Raw genomic sequence first — 22,860 nt, forward strand, 5'->3', positions numbered from 1 at the left:
CTTTGTTATCAACAACATGAAGTGCATTCACATTACGAACTGTGGTTCGTGAAAAAACTGCAGGAGGTTTGTGAGTTTAATTAAAGGTGACGACATATCCCTTTTCACAAGATGTAATTTAGTGTCCCTAGAATGTGTCTGTGAAATTTCAGCTCAAAATACCCCTTGGATCATTTATTATAGCTTGTCAAATTTGCTCCCTTTTGGGTGTGAGCAAAAACATGCCGTTTTTGTGTGTGTCCCTTTAAATGCAAATGAGCTGCTGCTCTTCGCCTTTTCAGAAGACAGCAGATTACACGAGTTTCGGATACTCGGCAATAACAAAACGCAAATAATCTCACTCATTCAAAATCTCAAAAATAACAAGTAGCAGAGTGCAGGAGAGACTCGGGAAGAGGTTCCAACTTTTACACTGCACCTGGACATTTCTGGATTTTGTGATAGTTGATTCATCTCATCGACTTGCATGTAAGTTAACGTTACCATGACCATCATGTTAAACTTTTACTCAAGTTGACAGTTCCCTGAGGTCTTTTTGAGACCGCTGTGACACTTTTTTTTTGTCAAATATTGTTCTGTGCTCTGTGCAGCCAACGACAGAACAGTTTAGCCTGCTTTGTTTGAACTTTTGCCATTGTGGTAGAAGAAGAACTGGTTAACTTAGCTGCTACACTGCTTGCGAAAACAAATATGGCGGTGTCGTGGGTGGAAACCGGTGGAAACGCGTGCAGAAGGGGAGCGAAATCTGATCTGTTTATTTTTTTAGACATAGCCTACTTGCAGAGAAAGGCTTACCAAAACAAAGTTACTGGGTTGTCACTTTTCACATTTTCTGAGTTGGTAGATACCAGGGACCCGATTATAGTACTTAAAAAACGGATAAAAAAACAAAAAACTAAAAAAACAGATTTGCATGTCCCCTTAATAATAAGCTAATAATTAATAATATCATAAAAATGTTAAAATAAATTAAATACTTTTAACAAAAAAATATAATAAAAATGTTTTTGAAAGAAAATGCCTTTCCAAAGCAATACACAATTAAAAGAATTACTGTGATAATTCAAATAATAATTATTATGATGTATACATGTAAATGTACATGTTCGTCAGGAATTGATTCAATAAGCAAAGTTAATACTCCTTAATTAAATGATTTCTGTAAATCCAGTGGTCCAATACATTTTGGCCTCTCAATTTTCAATGTAATGTGACTAGTGGCTGGTCTGTGCAATTTTTCTCAAAATTAAAAAACTTTCTGAATGCAATACTATTTTTTAGAAAGGAAATTTTAAATTCAATAAATTATGAATGCTTTACTGATACTGTGTGAATATATAATCAATAAAAAAGCAACTACTGATGAACGTAATATAATCTAATTACAAATACATTATTGTTTTAATCTGATTACGTAATCCAGATTACATGATACCACACAGCAATGGCTATACTGTATTTTTCAACATACCTTCTGATGTTCATTTATGTTTATTTGTTGCTATAACAATGTACCGGTAGGCTAATAAAGAGGACGACAGATCTGTTATGCCACATTAAAGAGCGCCAAAAATAGTATTTTTTGTTTGAATTTTGTAAGCTGTTTCATATAAAAAATAACCTGCTTCGTCTTGTCTGTCGGCGTGTTGTCAGTGTCCTCTTTGCTCCTCAATGTTTTTTTTCCCCGCTGTGTAAGAAAATGGGTGTGTGGCGTGAGAGCCTGAGAATATTGTCAACTGCGTGAATGCAGTTGGCAGCCTTGGTAGTATAATGATGAAGATAAACGTAATTTGAAAATACACATTTTCTCTTATACAATATAAAGTTTAACCAAAAATAAGAAAGAATAAAAGATAACTTTCCAATAAAAGAAAGTTAGCGTCCATGTCTGTTTGTCTACACAGATATATCTGGACTAGATCTCCAACTTGCGGCCCATGGAAGAAGACGTCTACACCTATCTTTTCTGCCTCATTTCTTCATCCAGCTAGTGAATCTTCGCCTGCCTCTGGTAATAGGGTAGGACCGTGCCCCAGAAACACAAAGAAGGGGGAGAGGGGAGAGCCTGACCGACCATACCACAGCCCGGCCATCCCCAAAGAGTTGTTAATTCTCCTCGCCCTGCACCGGCACGAATGAGGGAAACATCATTCTCTATTCTCCCAGGTCAGAGTGGGAACAATTAAGTGTAGAGGGCGCGTGGAGTGCGCGGCGAGCCGGCCGACAGTTGATGAATGTGTGGGCAGGCTGCAAGTGACAATATGCAGACAAGCGAGATCATTTGCAAATGGATGCAGGGAGACACAGTGAGGGAGCGAGAGAGACGCAGTGGCACGGGGCAGAACAGGGGGGAGGGTTTAACCCTTTGCGGGTGTCTCTCTCAAGGAGAAAGGAGGCAAAACAGGACCAGGCCAGAAAAATATCAATACGTTGGCCCAGCAATTTATTGAGGGTGTGAAATTCGATATGCACACGTAGACTTGTGATGTATCTCTTAAGGTGCAGAGAGCAACTAAAATAAATGAGATGGTCATGGATTGGTCAGGTTATTGGGTTTTTTGCACCACAACATAGGTCATGTTCATTTCGCACCTTTCATGGTCTATAGCATTCATAGTTCATATCAAATGTACTTTAGTGGTGAAAATGGTAGCCTATTGTCCTCCAAAATACTGAAATAAAGTACTTTGATTTTAACCACCATTTCTAGAGCATTCAGGGTGGGAATATTCAGTAGTCACAAACTAGATTTGTATTTTAGTGGGACATGACTGCAAAAGTCAACACTATGATGTGGGTGATTGCTAAAATGTTCTGAGTGGTTGTTAATGTGTTTTGGGTGGTTACAAGATACGTGTTTGCTAGGAATGTTCAGTACTCACAAGCTAGGTGTTTTAGGGTTTCTAAGATATTGTGAGTAGTAGTGGATAGCATGTAGCTGTTAATGTGTTCCGGGTATTTACTAAGTGCTTGCTTCCGAAAGTCTCAGTCTCTCCTTAAATGTACGTTTATTAGATTTTTCTTCCTTTTGATTGATCACCTGCCAGGCGAAAATCATAGGTAAAATCACTTAGACAGGTATTAGCACACCACTCAACAAAACGATTTGAAGTATCATTCATGTTTGTAGCACAAACAGTACGGCACAAGTTGGCCCACAAACGCCAACCTAGACCTGTGGCAAGCAAGAGAAGTTATTGTAAGTTTATTCTCAAACTTGCATATATTATTTGTATCATGTGCGGTCAAAAGCAGTCAAGTGATGTCCCGTCTCTCTCTTAAGAGCGGCTGCTTATGTTGATGGGGTAAAGGATGATTTGAATCAAATCAAAGTCCATTACTCCAACAGTGATGGAAAAAGCAGCAGCGTTATCTAGTGTAATCTCACATTAATCATGCTCTCTCCTGATATGTTAATCCGACTGCATCTATATTTAATGCAGGGAAGACGTTCCCCTTGATACATCACTGAAGAGCTGTGGTAAATAGAGTGCTGTAGGGGTGTCAGAATATCCAGACGGTTGACTCCTTGTGTGCTCCGAGCTCCGCTAATGAAAAAGAAAAGCGTTACAGGGAAATGAGGCAGTACTGAATGACTATAGACAGTCTTCAGCCCAGTCAAAGATGAAGCTCTACCTTTATTCATCAATCTTTTTATCCACCACCCCCTCCTTTTGTTTCTCTGTGTACCTTATAGAAAAGACACTGTCTATCATGACAGAACCCTCCCCCATGCAGTGACATTGGGCAATCAAACGAGGCTAGGTTTGTGTATTTTATGCATGCGGTGGGTGTGTTGAGATCTCCATATTAGGGTCTATGCAATGTAAGGCACCCATCCTAGTGGTTTCCTCACCTCTCCGTGTCTTAGGCCACATTTACACATAGCCGGGTATTTAGAGAAACGAATATTTCCCCCCCTCCGTTTTCAATAATAACATTGTGCACACAACCCGCATAAATACGCCGTCGAGCGCCATCATAACTATGCCAAACCTATGGGCGGCAGTGTAGGGAGAAGAATAAAGCCATGCAAGCCAATCAGAATCCTCAGAATCGACAAGAGAGAACCTAAAACCCCGTTTCTCCCAGTTGACACGACAACATATAACCGGCGTTTTCAGAAATCTCCACTTTGGCCGGAGTTTTTAGAATTAATCGTTTTCTGGGATAAAAACGGCGTTTTCGTGTAAATGACAGGCCAAAACGCAGAGAAATTTCTGCGTTTTCCCATCGTGTAAACGGGGCCTTAATTGACCTCCAGGAGGAAAATGAGCTGTGGACAGCTGACTCCACGCCTTCACTTACCGATCTGACATGTAGATCAATCACGGTGTTGATCCTAATACCCTTAACAAGGTGTGTCTGGGACTCAAAGGACATGTCAGCTCACTACACTAGTGTCTCTCTCAGTCTCAATTGTACTCTTTGTGTCCTTTTACTGCAGCGCAGGTCCATGTTCACCTCATTATCTGCTTTGGATAGGGCCAGTGTAAGCCAGTAGCAGTGGTCCACCATGGAAAACAAACAGACCAGGTCTTGTATGAAGATATATTAGAAATGTTAAGTATTTAAAAGGAAGTAAGTCGGCTTACTACGTGGTTGCAAAACAGGCAAACAGAAGGAGAATTACAAGCTGAAATAAATCGTCCATGCAAGTGTCCTCCGGTGCTTTATGCTGATCAGAAAGGTGATGATTCAGACTTCATTTCATCCATACATACCTTGTGGGCTGCTGGTAACAAAGATGAGAAATATTACAAATCAACACTGAATTTATTTATCTATTTTATTGTTGTTATAATTTTTTTGGGCGATGTTCTCCAAAACAAAATATAATTTTTAACAAAGAAGTGCACTGTTTAGGCTCCATTTTAGCATTACCGTTCAAGAGTCTGGGGTTTAAAGAAAATACATTAATACTTTTATTTAACAAAAAACGCATTCAATTGATCAAAAGCGAAAAACTTTTACTGACTTTTTCAAAAGAATTTTCAAAGAATCCTGAAAAATTTACCAGGGTTTCCTAACAATATTAATCAGCCCAATTGTTTTCAACATTGAAAATAATAAGAAATGCTTCCTGAGCACCAAATCAGCATATTAGAATGATTTGATTTCTGAAGGATCGTGTGATCACGTGAAGACAGTAATGTCTGCTTCGGTTATTTTATATTGTAATAACATTTCACAGTATTACTATTTTTACTGTATTCATGATTAAATAAATGCAGCGTCGGTGAGCAGAAGAGACTTACAAAAAAATACATATATATATTTAGTGTTTTCATTGTTGAAGTCTCATTCAAGGTCAGTTCAAGCAAATGATTTTGCTAGCCAAACAAGAAACCACAAAGTGTAACTAAGTAAGTATTGTTTTTTGTTTCTTACCATAAACATTTAATGTTAGATTTATTTGGTTCTTTGTAGCATCCTTATAAAATTAATAATTCAGCTGAATATTCAGCTCCCATGCTAACATTTGTTCTGAGCAAGTCTAAGAGTGGGACCAAGTACATCAAATGTCAAAAGTTTTCTAAAAAATATGGTGTTGTCCTCATTGTTTTGCATTCAAATCACCTTTTTAGAAGTGTATCAATCCATTCAAACATGTATTAATTTTTTCTCTATCACTAATCAGATGCAATAACAGACATAATCGTTAAACATCAGTGATTGGCTCCACAGTTTTAATTACTGTCATTGTTCGGAACTCCTCATCTGTATATTCAAACAAATGTGTCTTTATTAGAGAAAATGATGTGAGGAGAGCACCACATTTGTCCCACCGAATCCTGTCGAAGCGGAAAAAATTTATCAACGTGAAATCAAATTAGACCGGGACAAACTAATATGACATTTCATTTTTATGAATAATTACTGCTTCAAAAAGTCCCTTGCGGCCTCCCCTGAAGGAGATCAAACTTTTAATGCTCTTAAAATTGTCTGCCATAATTTATTTATGGCATTTTATATACTTTGTTGCCTCAAGATCCCTTGAAAATACTTCATTGTATCTGGTGCAGCTCTCCCATAATAGAATTGTGGCTCGTGTCGCACCGAAAGTGATAGAGAGCATGTGTTGTTTTCACTGCACACATTTCTGTAATAAAAGAATAACATTTCTGTGCTGGGGAAAATGAATTTTCTCTTTTGTGAGATCAATATACAACTGCATGGAGAAACATAAGGGGAAGAGAAAATGGGTGTTTTGGTATGTGGCTTTGAGGACCTTGAAAGAACTCATGTTCTTTCTCTGGAGAGAATATACACATTAAAAGTCATGCTCTCTTTCAGGTGGATACTATGACCGCTAGACCAGCATGCCCTCTGAGACCTAACAAATGCAACCTGGTGAAAGAACTCCTCGAGAGACCAGTGTCGCCACAGACGGGACACAGGAACTGTGGAGACTGAGAGGTGAGATGTTGTTACACCATTCACATTTTTGTAAAACAGTCCTGCCATCACTGTTTCTCACGTCCACGGTTTTCTTCAGCTGTTTATTCAAGTACTTGACCCTAAAGAATATGACAAAATGGGTGTAGAATGTGTTTGATGCAAACAGAGTAGTGTAAGGAATTTTGTAGTTATAGCTGGGGTAGTTTCAGTCTTAGGCCCCGTTTACACGTACATGGTTATTTTGAAAAACGGAGACATTTCCCTTCGGTTGTGCCCCTCGTTTACACGCAAACGGAGAATTCTCCTCTGAAAACGATTCTTTCTAAAAACTCCGGCCAGAGTGGAGATTTTGGAAAACTGAGGCCTTGTCCACACGAACACGGGTATTTTTATAACCGTGACTTTTTTTACGCGGTTCGCCCGTTCGTCCACACGGAAACGCAGTATCAGGTCACTGAAACCGAACATTTTTGAAAACCCCTGCCAGGGTGAGGATTTTCAGAAACGCCGGTTGCAGTGTTGTCGTGTAGACGGTAAAACCGGAGTTTTTGCCTTGCGACGTCAAAGTGTGCGCCGTTATCCGCTGTGTTTGACGTCAGATTGTGCGCCGCTGACAGCTTCTGATTGGCCAACGTGGCTTTACGGTTAGGGTTATATCGCCGCCTGCTGGTGTGGAATGCTCTTGACGGCGCTTGATAGCGTGTTTTTGCGTTTTCATGTAGATGGAGATTTTTTCAAAAACGCAAGAGGAAAAACTCCGGTTATAAAAATACCCGTGTCCGTGTGGACATGGCCTCCGTTTGCACGTTTGCATGTAAACTGAAAAACACAGAGTTTTAGGCAGCGACGTCACAGTATGTGACTATTTTCTGGTTGGCTAACATGGGCTTGAGCTTCTCGTTACACTGCCACCTACAGGTTTGGCATGATCTTGACGGCATATACACGGGTTCGTGTGCACAGGGTTATTTTTGAAAACGAAGAGGGGTGAAATGTCCGTTTATGAAAATAGCCGTCCACGTGTAAACGTAGCCTTAGATAAAATACAAAGGATCTGATCTGATTGGCTAGCATGAATACAATTTCAGGTTCAAAGTTTTCTCTCCTGTCTATTGTCTTTTTACCTGATTATTGGTTAATTTGTCCCACCTGCTCACCCTCATAACCACCTTATTTACTCTCCTCTTTGAAGTTTTGAAAGCAATATGGCTTTTTTAATGCAGCAAAAAAGCAATATGATAGTTATTTTTATGTTATAGTATTATTTATTTATATTTTGTATTGGCTTTTATTTAATATTTTTAATAATGTTGTATAACTTGTATTATATTATAATATATATATATATATATATATATATATATATATATATATATAAATAATGATATCATATTACATTGTCAAATTATAATAAAAAAAAATTTTAATAATAAAATACGCATTTTTCATTTTCATTTTACATCAGGATTGAACGAGACTCATCCAATAAGAATAACCAGAGCTGAAACAATGGCCGCTTTTTCACCGTTTGGCCGAACTTTTCTAAAAACGGTAAGGAACTGTTCCAGTTATATTTCCACTTGAGCCTGGTTCAGAACGTCACAATTACAAACCGTTCTTGACCTGAATTTCTCAGCACGGTGCTAACCATGCTGAACATAGACTGTAAAAAAAGATGGATGATGCACTTTCACTCTCTTCCATTGTAGTAAAGTGAAGCTACCAATGTCCAAGACTCCAGACTTGGAGCCCGAGTCAGCGCAGTAGTGAGCGTGAAGTGGTGCCGCGGTATCAAGGCCCCGCCCACATTCCCGCAGAATCGGTTAATAAACGGTTATGGAAATGTAGAAATTAAAGTTGAAGCTCCAATCTCCTCCTAAATCCCGAAAAAAGTCCGTTGGTGCTTCACTCAGAGAAGCTGTCAATAACAGCTGTCAATCATGACGTCACAGCTGCTTTTATAGCATCAAATAACAAGCTAAAACCAAACTTATTTAAAAAAACACTTGAACTTACATCAGTGAGAAAAAAAAAAACGACCTATAAGTATAATGACAGAGATCATCTTTGGAAAAAGTTTATTTGAAGTGTAATTTGATTGTTTAGTTTGTCTCACATTCCATTAAATTACATGAAGAGGGTGGGGTTTATGAGCTATACTGCATCCAGCCATCGGGGGGCGATCAAAGCGTTTTTGCTTCACTTTTCAGCATTTGTGCGGCAGGACTTAAAGGTAAAATATGTAAGTTTTTTTGTAATAAAATATCAAAAAACCACTTGCACAGTGTGTGATATTTCCTGCAGTTGTGTACTTAAAATATCCCTAAAGTTTTTAATTTCAGAGAAATTCCAATTTTAAATATTGGCTCGTCCCATTATCACCTGTCGATGACGTAATATCCACGTTATCCCTGGTTTCCCCTTGTACTGCCATAGTAACCATGGCAACAGCCGTGGACAACTGCGTTACGTGTAGCGGCACGCTCGCGCTGTTGTTGTTGTTTCGTTCAAACATTATGGACTATGGCAAGCAGACTTCGGGACAAAAGGAGAAATAAAATGAGGACCAGGCGTTTTCAAGATGCCGAGAGCTCCACGTCCAAGAATAACTTCTTCTTGGACGGCGCTCTTGCATGTACCTTACAAGTTTAATTCGTCAAATAAACTGACCTGTGTGAGTATTAATTCAGCACTTGTGGGTAGTTCGGTAGAATGAAATGTCCTCATTCCTTTATATCCGCGGGACTCGCGTGTGGCGCTGATATCTGTCTCTCATTAGCAATCGCGCCCTGCTTCATACCACAGTCCTGTTAAAAGCATCAATGTATTCACTCATCCATAAACATTATTAGATCCATTGGCATGACGAAAAGTTCCATAATTCCGCTTATGCATCATCAACCTACGCCTTTGTTATTGTAAGAGGTTAGCAGCAAAAAAAAAAACTAGAAAAAAATCACCCCTAGCAGCAAAAAAAATATACATATTGTAGCTTTAAATGTGCTATTTGAACGACATAAACACAAATGAATAATTAAAAGAAATATCTGACCATCCTCAATAACGCGGTGACCATTTACATCTCATAATCATCTGTAAACTCTTACATTATCAAGGCAACGACTGATACATTTGTATTACATACCAAAGAGCTCCGTTATCAGTCCCACAATGGAAAATTAAGCCATATCTGTACCGGCTGGCCGGATTGGCACGGAATGGAAATAAGCAAAGAAAATGGTCGGCCTGATGTTGGAAAAGCGGCTTTATTTATGTTTATTTATGTGATTTTTTTAAATCCAATTTTAGATTAAACCACCCCTAAACTCCTCTAAAAATAAACTGTGATTGTTCACTTTAAATGTTGTTTCCTGGCTAATTGGACCGTTCTTGGCTAGAATATGATTTAATGTGGACCAGGCTTTATGTCGATGGTCAAAAGTCTGGCTACGCAAAGCTATGAGACTCTCCTTCACCTTTTCCTGACCCCCTGTAGTCGAACACTCTGACCCTGCAGAGGAGCGGCGGTCCCTGAGGTGTGACTTCAGCTCCACTGGCCTCTCTTCATCGGGTCTGCCTTTACGCTGAACACTCTCCCCTCTCTCTTCCTCTGCATTCCTCCTCTACAGACATTGGTCCTGACAGTGGGACGAGTTGGCCAGCTGGAAAGTCAGCGTGCCACAAGCCATCTCGTCTTCCTCTCCTCGGTGCCTCCACCTGAGCGGCCAGCTCCTGTCAGCAGGGGCCCCTCGCCCCCTTTACCGGTCAGCCAGCTCACCGGGTCCTCCGTTTCTAGGTCAGGGTGGCGGGAAAGTGGCTGTGATGCATATATGGTTGGACACTAAAGCATCTCCAGTTTTCCATGAGTGGACTGTGAAAAGTGCAGTTCACCGGTGCGGTGTGAAAAATCATAGTTGATCAAAGGTGAATGCGGCGTCACCTCGTCTCTCTTCCTCTCTGTCTCTATGTGCTTTTCTAGCTCGAGGAGAAGTGCGGTAGGACACAAAATCTTTCTTAATGGTTCTTCACTGGAAGACCAAAGACTGACCAGGCAGCAGAGTCAAAAGCATTTTTCATTTTAATGCCATAAAAGACTATAGTTCACCCAAAAAATTTTATTCTGACTACCGTATATTTACTCTTGTCATTTGCCTTTATTTATTAATAGGAGAATTGCAGAATTTCCAGGCTTTTCGTGTCCACACAACAAAAGTGGATGGTGAGTTGAACTGAAGAGCCCCAAAAGTCTTATGCATGACATTATCAAGACAATCATTTTGGGTTATTATTTGTTTATCTAAAAGCAAAAACAGTGTCACAACACCCAGGATCTTTAAGTATAGACATTCCCCTTGATATCATATAATCTTCTAATCTAAAGAAAACAGAATGATGACATATGTGATACTTCATAATAGCAGTGTTAGAACTGATGTACAAACACCAACCCACTACTATTACCACTGCTAGGTACTAGTACTGAGCATTTGAGCAACTAAATTACAATACAGCTTCACTCCAGTAAAATATATCTGTGATAAATTCTTCACGTTAAACCAAACTTTTATTTTGACGGGTTTCTGAGTGTCTGACGATGAAATGCTAAAGATGAACGTGTACTTGAGTATGTGTAGTACATGCGGCACTCATTTGCAGAGACTCGCTGAACAATCAGACTTTGATAGCAGTCAATGTGCAATATTGTGCAGATTGATGTGCAATATTCACAGTCACAAGTCCATATAGCAATTTGATATTATGATCGGCAGTGAATAGACGGATCTGTTATTTCAGCTATGTGCCGGTATTGCAGTTGCAAATAGTAGAAAATAAATCACACACATGCAGGTCGTACTTGTCAATGACGGGCACTAAAATCTGCGGAGGTTTCTGCGGAAGTCTGCGGGTGCATACTACAATAATACGTTACTGGGAACACCTGGACTCGGTCGAGACCAAAAGCCATATTTGGCAAGACCAGTGGTCGAGACCGAGACAAGTCCGAGTACGAATACCAGCGAGTCCGAGACCATAGAAAAACGGTCTCGAGGCCAAGACCACTCGAGTACTACAGCTCTGCTGTTGTCTAAATTAATTAAAATAAAACCCTGACAACTAAAAATCTACAGAGCTAAAGGGACATGGCGGTGGAAAATAAATTAGATGGGAGGAAAAAAACAAATCAATATTTTGCGTTCCCCCATGAAACTTTGCGTTTGCTCGCAAACTTTTGCGAGAGAACACATTAATGTACCTTTAAAAATCAATTTAGCTACACTTAAAAAAAATAAAAAAAATAGGATTAATAAGTCAAGACAACATGTTTTTACATTACTTTTTACATAATTTAAGCAATTTCAACTTCATTTTTTTATGTTTTACAAAATTTAACACAATTTTTAAGTCAGTTTATTATAATTTAAGTTTAAGTTTAAATGGCTTTGATTATTCTTAAACTTAAAGGTTGTGTAGGTAAGAATTGTCTAAAGAACTTTTTTTCAAATTGGCTTAAACTGTCTTTATATACCAATACATAATTAAAATGTAAGTACTTTGAAAAAGAGAGTATAAAAATTGAGTGACTATAGTGTATTTAATCTTCAAAAAACACAGCTCATTAATTCCATTCGGGACGAAACAAGTGATTGGCTTGCGCCAATTGGAAGTGTCACTCTCCGTCGCCATGACTACCGCCGCTATTATTGGCTCTGCCCGCGTGCGCGCAGTCGCGCACCCGTTTTTAGGTGGGAGTGAATGGAATTAATGAGCTGTGTTTATTGAAGATTAAATACACTATAGTCACTCAATTTTTATACTCTCTTTTTCAAAGTACTTACATTTTAATTATGTATTGGTATATAAAGACAGTTTAAACAAATTTGAATAAAAGTTTTTTTAGACAATTCTGACCTACCCTACCTTTAAGGCAGCAACTGAACTTTAAAAAAAAGTTTTTAAAGTCACCGTGTGTTGAAAATCAAGCTTTTAATGTTGTTTGTCTATGTGGTGTTTTAATATGCTTTAAGACAAACCATGTGCAAATTCATAAGTCAGCGCCATTGCTGAGTATTTTCTCCTTAAAACTGTAGTGAACCAAAGACAGTCTCAAAAACGCGGTTCTAAATCGCTGGTGTTTTTGACGTCACAAACTACCTTGTAACCAATCACAACAACGAGTGGATCTCTGAGCTGGTGCGAGTGGGTGGAGGTGGGGCTAATTTGCATATTCATAGAACAGTGTATACTAAATGAGGCAAGGGCATAGAGTTACATTCAAGCTATTTTAAGGCATGAAAAAATATTCAAGGAAAAAAAAACGTTAAAATGTAATTTTGGTGATCAAAGATGAGTTTTAAGGGATACAATTATTGACTACAGGGGGTCTTTAAGTTGAAATAGTTAAAGTGTACATGTGAATTTAGGCATTACATTATAATGTGCAGTATGAAAAACAGATTTTCAAGATTTTCTAAAGATTACATTTAACATTGCTATTAAATGGTAAGTGTTTATTAGCTAAGATTAATTGTGAGTGAGCCTATAAGAGTCTATTAGACCTTATGTAGCTCCGCCCCTTTTCAGCGCTGCGCTCGTTGTCTTTGTCTTCCGGTTTGTATTTTCACAGCGATCTTGCGCTTGCGTATTTATGAATGAACGGCTCGTTTTGAAATCTTCCCGGTCTACTGACATTTGTTAAGACATCTGCTTTAAATATTACAATCCTTATGATAACTTTCGTTAACTTTACATTAAGTAAATATACTTTAAAAGTGAATTACTCCTGGACAGCAATCCCATAGAAATATACATAGCGACCGCAAAAACGAAAGTTCAAAGACAATATTCTAAAGATGGCTGCGCCCTTGTTTCTCTGGCGCATAAGGTGTATAGGACAGCAAAGGTCTAATCTAAATGTAAAAATAGGGGATATAAGCATGGATAATTAAATATACAATACCAGCTGATTTCTGCCGACACTGATTTAAAACAACAACGATATAAACTCCCCCTCAAATTTGATTGAGCAGTGATGCATTCATTTGATCAAAAGTGACATTAAAAACATTTATAAAATCTTTTAAACTCAGATAATTAATCAGATAATCCTAAAAAAAAAAATGTTTCACAGCTTCCACAAAATGATTAAGTGTAACTGTTTTCAACATTGATAATAATGATGGATGTTTCTTTAGAACCAAATCAGTTTTTGCCATTACATGAATGAATAACATGAATTTATAAAACATATTAAAAACACAAAATATATTAAAATCAAAAACTGTTATTGTAATAATACTTCACAATATGACTTGTTTTACAGTATTTTTTTTTTTTGTCAAATAAATGCATCCCAAACTTTTTAACGGTAGTAAAGTACCAATCATGTGTCCTTAAAGGGCACCTATTATGACATTTAAAATGTTCCTAATGTTGTTGTGGGAGTCCCCAACAACAGTTTTACATGCATGCAATGACAAAAAACACTTTTGTTTTCGTATAATATGCATTTATTTGTACCTGATTTGCTCACCGACTCCCAAATGAATCGTTCAACGACTCGTTTTTCAAACCCCTCCTCTGCGCGACGCTAATCTGCGTTGATTGGTCAGATGACCCAGCAGTGTTTACAGAGATAATACTTATTTTTAACACGGAGTGCAATGATGCTTTTATCAATTAAATTGTATTATAATAATGATTATAGTCCACTGCTTTATAGTTTGTAGTAAAAAACGAAAAATAAGATAAAGAATTTAATGTTATGTTAGCGAGCATAGCCCAGAGTTCATATTGTAAAAGCACAATCAGTCTTTGTTTGCATTAGCCCGATGCATAAACATAACGTTTTTACAAAAAAAAAATGCAGTTACGTTACTACGAGGTATTATTCTATTCTTTAGACAACTCCGAAAACAACGACAAACACTTCACATATCTCAATACAATTGTCATTGAAGACCTAGAAGCTAAACGGTGCTTACACAACAAACTAAATAATTATTAAGCATGCTACATAAAATATAAAAGCAAAAATTAATAATAACACTTACAGGTTGTGATACGGAGGAGGAAGCTGATGCAAATACACTTGGAACTGAATCTTCCTTCAATATCAGCCAGCTTGCGAATCCAAGTTTGATTGCATTTAAAAAGCAATCGTCTTCAAAATGACGCGAACAAAGCACAAGGCTCGGACTATACTTCTGTGGTAAAGTGAATTGTAGCCACTTTGTCTTCAAATGCTCCTTGGGCAGATGAAAAAAGTTTGCTTTTGAGAACTTCAGAACACCGCGTCTCGTCGCCATGATATTTTCCCTGGCCTTGGAGCGCAATAAGTGGGCGGATCGTATTCAAATAACTTGACAAGTTGACGTCATCTAGTCAGAGAAAAAGCTTCGGTCTTCAAACGATTCATAAAAATGACTCAGAGTCGACTCTCACTTTTGAAAGACAATAACTTTATATACGGTGCACTTTCATATTTCAAACTTTGCAGGATGTTTTTGTTCACTTAGATCTATGTTACACACTACATGAAAGGTAAATTTCAAAATTCCATAATAGGTGCCCTTTAATACGATAGCTTTGTGTTAGGAACAATGATATTTTTTTTTTTTAAAAGCAATGTTTCATTGATTGAAAAATGCCACAAATTGTGTTACATTGCTACTTTAAAAAAAAAAAAAGATGCATCACTTTTCTGTCTGACTGAGACTCTCTCTCTCTCTCCTCCAGTTTGGAAGCAAACTAAAGTCATATGGACTACTTAAATTGAACTGGTTTAATGGCTACTTGCTTTGGGTGAACTATTCCACATGCAATTATAATAATGGGTAAAATTATAGCCGACAGGTCAATCATAGCTCAGAAAAAAAGAAAAAAAAACACACACTGAAGACTTGGAGACCGCCAGTTTGTGTTGTGTCTGAACTTGCATGTACTATAGTCATCACCACGAAGTACCACACAGCAGCAACAAACCTCAAGAGAATAATCACAATAGAATTGTGCGTGTCTGCTGTTTACAGAATCAATTTCTGCAAGCGCTTGTTATAATGAGTTGAATTGTTATTAGTAAAGCATAATTACATTAAAATTGATACAGGCTCTCGGCAGCATGAGCCTTCGATGGTAATTCTCTCTCTTCTTTGCTGATAGGGCACAACGCCTGTTGACATAGCAGTGCTCATTACTGCTTGATTAAAGACTTGTACTTTAACAGGAATTAGGCTCCTGAACTGTACACAGATACTCTTCATCTATTATTCAGTAGGCAATTAATATTTAATTGTGCTTTCATATTGGTGGAATGGCAACCTTTTAAATGTGACTGTGCTACCTCGACTGTTGTTAATTAAAGTGAGTGGTGCTAAGCACACACACCAGCAGGAGTTATGAACAGAACTGGCATTAGATGGGCTGGAGCAATCATACAATGGGCTTGTTAAGGCTCTGTACAGGACTGATTGCTTGTTGCCTTTGCAAATAGCTCCATAATACCTAAATGATACAATGCGGGAGTGTAAGTTTGAGTTAAAAGAGGATTATTCCTATTCGACTTCTTACTTATTTCTCATACAGTCAGTAGAGTACTGTACAATGGCTTATTCACCACTATGAAGCATTCAACCAGAGGAGGGCAGCAGTGGGTAGTTAATGAGTTAAATCCTGTAATTAAGGTGTCCAGCTCAAATCAATCCAACTGTTTTGCAAATCATTCTTTTTGGGCCACCAAAAACTTTGTTAGCTTTGGACTTGTTTGTCTTTGCAATTTGGGCAGGACAGGAGTCTTAGTGAAAAATAACATCTGATCGTTCATCTTTTCAATTGTGGGAAGCAAGCAATTCTTCAATATTCTCCTGTACTCCAAAGCATTAAATTACTAAAAAGGCTCCCCACATAATGACACAGTCTCTTCCTCCATGTTTCACTGTGCTAGAGATGCATTTATTATTATATTTCTCAGCAGATTTTCAAAGACACCGTTCCGGAGCATCACCATGCAACTCGTGTTTCATTGTGATTCATCACTCCACACACACACTTCCCATATTCTGCCCAAAACATTGTATAACACACACACACACAAGCTTTCATTTCTATCCTTGTGAGGACATTCCATAGGCGTAATGGTTTTTATACTGTACAAACTGTATATTCTATCCCCTTACACTGCCCCTATCCCTAAACCTACCCATCACAGGAGACATTCTGCATTTTTACATTTTCAAAAATATATAATTTAGTATGTTTATTAACCCATTCCCCTCATGGGGACCGCTGGCTGGTCCCCACAATGGAGGTGATCTCAGGTTTTACTATCCTTGTGGGGACATTATGGTTCCCACAATGTAATGTATACCAAGTACACACACACACACACACACACACACACACACACACACACACACACACACACACACACACACACACAAACCCAAACCCATGGACAAACCCAACTATTGGGTTTAAAATTGTAATGGAAAGATTTAAACCAACGTTCTTCTGTATTTGACCCAAACATTGAAGCAACCCAGCATTTTTTTTTGTGTATATATGTTTTTTTTAACAATGTTTTTATACAAATTCTTTAATATTATTGATTAAATAAAGGACAAAATATTTTAAAAAACTTTCTTTCTTTCTTATTTTTTTTTTAAAAACTTTTTTAATTATTTGGCTGGAAAATTATGGTATGTGCAAAATATTATTGGCTTGTTAACCTTAAAAAAAAAAACTAAAAAAAATGCAAATTATCATAGTAATCTAACATTTTTTCTTCAAGATGGTTTTTTATCAGTTACATAAAAAAGGTAGATTGGTCTAATTTGAATCCGAAAAGTAAGACTGCTTAGCCCAACTAATTGCTTATTGGCCAGACTAGTTCTTAAGACGGAGTCTTGACTTAGCGGCTATATGGCAACTGGCCACTGGTTTTCTTACACTTACCTGTAGACCAACAAGTCATTATTTTATTACTCCCCACTATTTTTTTTAAAAACAAAGTGACGTCCATTTAACCGATTACATAAATAATCATAAGGAAAATCAATTTGGGGGAAAAAAAAAGTGAGTGAGCTGGAGTGTGAAAAGATATCACACGGTTCCTGCGAGCGCTGTGCACTGTATTGTGTATTCCACCTTTTGGGCTTGTGTAGCATGTAGTGTGCTGATGAGCCATTGATTTTAATTCCAGATAGAGGCAGATTGAACTGATAATCACAATTCTGTCTAAACTAATTTATCAGTCACCTCTGCATAATTAAGGGCAAGCACTGTATTGATAAGGGATTAAAGCGTACTCGGATACAAGGCAGTACATTTCCTCTAACTAGCGCATCAGGCGAGACGCACGCTATGTGGTCGCTATCAAACATTATTAGGCTGATTAATCCATTCCTGAAAGATTCCTTAAGATCTTTTCCTGTAACACTGTGCTTTTCTGTGTTTTGTGATACGTAGCCGCTCTTACTTAGCTGCATGGATGGAACGTTGTATTGACCAATCAGCATCAAGGACCATAAAAATCTACTTTTAACATCTTTTATTATAGATCTAGCCCAAAAGTTCCTAAATCAAGCTTGTCTTTTCTCTTATTCTCATTCCTCCCAGTGCAACGTGGCACAGTCTGGCTGAAGGGGCTGACATTGAGATGGTAGATAACGCTCAATGACGGAGAGGCCGTTCGCTGCTGATCCTGGGGTGATGAATCGCACGACCGAAGAGAGATGAGCTCGGAGCGTGGAGGGGAGAAATGTGAAACAAGGAGATAGTCGGCGGAGAGGCCAAAATGAAGGCCCTGTCGAGACAGCGATGCGGGGCTGGCAGAGTGGGGACATGGCCGGCCTGTGAGGACCCCGTGTCGAGCCTGCAGGAGGGAGCATGGTGTGATAAGGGAAGGTAGGACTTAATCTTCTAAAGTGCTGATGGTGCTGGATGGAGAAGACTACGACTGGAACTGCCGCTTTCAAAAAAGGACGCCATTATTCACCATCAGAGTGCAGGGCCCACGAAGATTGTACGCCTGTGTGTGCGTCTAAGAGATAGTGTGTGTGCAAAGACCTATTTGTGTAAAGTATGTATGGTGTTCCTTCGAAACGCTGATTCCTGATAAGTCACTGCGACAAACAAATACAGCAGGTTCAGCCTGTGGGGTCACTGTGTGTGTGTGTGTGTGTGTGAGAGAGAGAGAGACATGTTGATTAACTCTGTCCACCGCTTACAGTATGCTGTGAAAGAATCTGCACCACTGCTCAAATGGCAGTCTTAACATTATGATAGCCAAACACATGGCTACCTTATAAAAGTTAAAGTTGCAATCTGATTGGATGAGCCACATTCAAAGCTGTCTGATGTATGCACAGCTGTGACCGCAGATTAATTGAATTCTATGTTAATGTGCCAACTTTGCTACAGACCTGTTTTGTAAGGGTTTGCTTGAGGGTCTGCAAATCATTTGAGGGAGAGAAAAAAAAGATAGTTTTTTAGGCCTGTCAAAGTTAACATGTTAACTTAAGGTATTAATTAAATATGTTTAGTGCAACTATCTGTGGCATATAGTGGCATATCTGATATTTAATATTACCTGATCATTTTAATTTGATATTAGTAATTATAGTTATTTTCTTTCTTTCTTTCTTTCTTTCTTTCTTTCTTTCTTTCTTTCTTTCTTTCTTTCTTTCTTTCTTTCTTTCTTTCTTTCTTTCTTTCTTTCTTTCTTTCTTTCTTTCAAATTGCATTATTATTTATTTATCTGGAGATTATGTATAAAGTAATATTTAATTATTGTCCATAATTAATTAATTTATTTTAAATATTATTTGTAAATAAATTTTATTTATTTATTTTTCAAAATGTATTTAGTTATTTATACATCTCATATTACTTGATTAGTAGATAAAATATGGACTGTTAACCTTCAAAGTAAATATTCTCTTAATATTTTAACCATTTGTTTTGACTTCAGTACAGTGATGCTCATTATTTTTTCCAATTTTAGTTTGTTGAACGTTGGGATTTTTATTCATTTGTTGTTGCCTCCATTTTATAAAAGTAATTGCCCATTTAAGGACACAGTTAAGCTTTATGTTGTGCTTAACTTTGATAAAATCATTGCAATGCATGACCTCTTGTCGCTTACTGCTTTATTATTTCATCTTGCAGATATAAGGATGGTTGTGGCAAAGCTGTTCTCAGTCGTTCCTGGAGGGATGATAGCAAGGTAACTGGATTGCCATCGTTCTCTTGTACCCTGACACTTCAAAAATGGCAGTGTGAGCATTGCTCATGATTGCATCATTGCAACATGCCCACAAGAAAACAATAAGAACTAATTTGTGTCATCATTTTTGTACTTTGCAGCAGTTGCGCCTGGTCTTCTTGTTGAAAGCGTGTCAGGCCGTTTGATACGGTACAGCCCCGAACCATCCCGCGAGCTCTCGGTGGGAGGACACACGCGTGTACGCAATCCCACACACACATTTGTCATCGCTCGATGTAAATGAGCCCCATATTTGCGGCAGGAGCGGCATTATCGGTGTGAACCGGGAGTGACTTCTGTGTAAGGACGGCAGGAGACGGCGACCATACAATTCATCACTGTAAAGACACACACCTCACGGTAACCTCAGCACACACGGTCATCTGACCAACACTGAGTGCATATAGTAGATTTAATGATGGACGGCTTTATGCCACAAACACCACAGCGATGAAATGTGCTGCCAGGGGAAAACTGAAAAAGGGGACAGCTGAGCAAAACTGACATCCGCTAAGAAGCTAAAGGATAAAGACGAGATCTTCTCCACATTTCTTCGGTTTAATCCCTGTGGTCTCCTCAAACGCCAGATCTCCCTCTCCGTGGTGGTTTTAAGTCGACAGGCCGGCACTCTTACACCTCTTCTGAAAGTTTCTCCAGCAATGCTTGTCTTGCATGCGTGCTAGAAACTAGACGATCGCCCCATTTGTGGCGCTCTTTGAGCACTAGAGGCTTATGAAGTTGCATTAAGAGGTTGGGTACGTCCCTGTTTATCTACTTAGACTCCTTGATGGGCCGCCACTCCCGCGCTCCTCTGCAGATTTAGAGAAGCGCCAGCCGGCAGGCGTAAATGATGTCAGCCCAGAGTGAAAGAGAGCTGTTCCTCTAAACAAAAGCAGGCGATTAGATAACCACCTAGGGGATGGATAACCACGGGGCTGGGACTGAAAAGGTAGCTAATTGTTGTGAATGTGCGCCTTTGGCAACGTTCAACTTTCCGATCTGATGCCAGGATTCGCGGGCCCTGCGTTTTCTCTCGGGAGCGGTGGAATCAAGCCTTTGTCCGGCTGCCAAGCAAACCGATTTAGTCACACTCTGTTGCCATTTTTCTTTTCAAACAGCCGTGTTTTACCCCCCTGGACCCCCTCGCCGGGTCTCGGAAAGTGCAGGGGATGTGGCGTCCCAACAGGGGTCGGTGATAGGAGACGTCCTGAAAGCCCCATGGGCAGAAACAAAACTGTTTGGTTTCATTTGCAGGCCTGAGGTGAGAGCCGCCCACAAGATGGCCACCAGGCCTTGAGCTGAGTGATGACAGGAGGCTGAGATGTGATTTATCAGACGGTCTTATCGCTCACATCTTTTATTGCTTGACAAAGCCATGTCTTTCCATTTTATCTCTTTTTTTCCCCCCAATGAACCGCAATTAAGGCTGACATTCCTTCAGATTCACTAGATTAATGTTTCTCTCTTGATGGTGACAAAGCAGGGGTGAGAGAGAGTTGGGGACAGATGAAATAAGATGAATCTTCATAGACGGATCCTAATGAGCTTTATGATGAGGATATGCTGGGTGTGTATTCATATTCGTTGTGATTTTTAGTGGGTTTTAGATTTTGTTCCTGAATTAAAAAAATGTAGGACGATTTTGTCCCTCTTGGTCTGATTTCCACAAAATAACATTTCATTTTTTTGTTTTGTGCAAATCTGTCAGTTTTTTTTTCCAGCACGTTTCATAACTTTTACATTTGCTATATTGCTATCTCCAAGCAAACACACATCCAATATGTTTGTGATTGGCTTATATATGGTGAGCAGTTTTCCAAGTAAAACCAAGGTGACTAAATGCTAATTAAATTCAATCTAGATGGCATCCTTCATCATACGAAAAGTCTGTTCAGGTCTTTATTATAAAGGGTTGAAGAGACAACATGTTTTTTAGAATGATCATTAAACTAATTTGTATTTAATTAAAACGGTGCTCTAAAAGTTACAAAGTAGATGAAGGGAAAACGAGAACTCTGTACAAATTGGGGTAATTTTGTATTTTCAGAAAAACATGTAGATAACTAATTCCAACAGAATACATGTTAGCCATTCCAAATGAGGTTGGTTGTTTCATTTTGGCATGAATTAAAAAAAAAGAAAAAGAAAAGAAAGAATTATGATGTGTGAAATTGAAGGAAATGGGTGTTTCAGATCCAAGCTTGTGAATTTGTATGGCAATAACTGACCAATAGAGGGTACTGTTGCATTGCAAGTTCAGCACATAGAAGAGCTAGATTGCAAATAAATATATCTTGTCAAGTGTGGTGGACACACTTAGTCCTTATAACTGAACAAAATTTTTACGATTTTAATATCTGGGTTTGACATTACATATGAAGATATTTATTGCATGAGCATTGCAATATAAAATATGGTGCGCTGTATCTAAATTCTGGTGAAGTGAACTAAATTTAGAGTTTGTGCTTCCAATATTTGATTTGTGATTCACTTCAGAGAGGCAGGTTGATAAAAACAACGTTGTCTGTATTTTATTCTGTTAGTACTTTATTTTTAAACAACAGCATTTAGGACTTTATTGAGATGCACAAAATTGGTTTTTATATCATTTTGCCATTGCCTTCTTCCATAGGCACATGTATGGAAGTTGTCTTTTATGGAACTAGCCATAAATGAAGATGCTCATGTGTCCAAATTCCCTAAGCATTTGAGAAAATGTGGCCCAAAATGCAGGTAACTATTACCATAAAAAAAAATGTGTAAATTAGTTTCATATCATTTTTAAATAATCATTTTAGATCCTCTCAATCAACATGTGCACACATTCCTAAACTCTCACTGGTAATGTATGGAGGAAAAAGTATTTTCTTTTTTACCTGTGATTTCAGCCAAAACTATCGTTATAAAGACCAATGTATAGGCATAAGGGGGGAAAACTCAATGCGAAACTGAGCAAAGTACTGGATGTGTCCAATGAATTCATGCAATAAAATAGGATTCTCAGCTGTGGGCAACCATTGCTTTTCAGAGAACATTTAATGTTTTTTATAGGGAGGATAATCCAGCAGTAGCAGAGCCCGTATCAGCAAAAAACTTGATTTCCAGGAAGATGATGTCTCCAGATTTAAACATTCTTGTAAATCATAAAAATGTCATTTTTTTTGGCAACACCTGGAATTTCAAATGTAATTCTGTAA

The 22,860-nt window shown here is 38.3% G+C and overlaps 1 protein-coding gene across 2 annotated transcripts in view; it reads left to right on the forward strand.

The window, feature by feature from the left end:
• Window positions 1–292: 292 nt before the first annotated feature.
• The window catches only part of bcl11ba (BCL11 transcription factor B a), a 74,021-nt gene continuing 51,453 nt past the window's right edge, over window positions 293–22,860 (forward strand). For both annotated transcript variants that reach the window (XM_079632309.1, XM_079632311.1), the window contains exons 1-10: window positions 293–468; window positions 1,905–3,765; window positions 4,265–4,359; window positions 4,448–6,420; window positions 7,868–7,953; window positions 10,032–10,326; window positions 10,571–10,621; window positions 18,016–18,303; window positions 19,567–19,624; window positions 19,765–20,023. The gene's annotated coding sequence lies outside the window, so the exon portion shown is untranslated. The remainder of the gene's footprint in view (window positions 469–1,904; window positions 3,766–4,264; window positions 4,360–4,447; window positions 6,421–7,867; window positions 7,954–10,031; window positions 10,327–10,570; window positions 10,622–18,015; window positions 18,304–19,566; window positions 19,625–19,764; window positions 20,024–22,860) is intronic.

Source organism: Phoxinus phoxinus (assembly GCF_949152265.1).
Source record: "Phoxinus phoxinus genome assembly, chromosome: 13".
In the NCBI taxonomy this organism is placed as follows: Eukaryota; Metazoa; Chordata; class Actinopteri; order Cypriniformes; family Leuciscidae; genus Phoxinus; species Phoxinus phoxinus.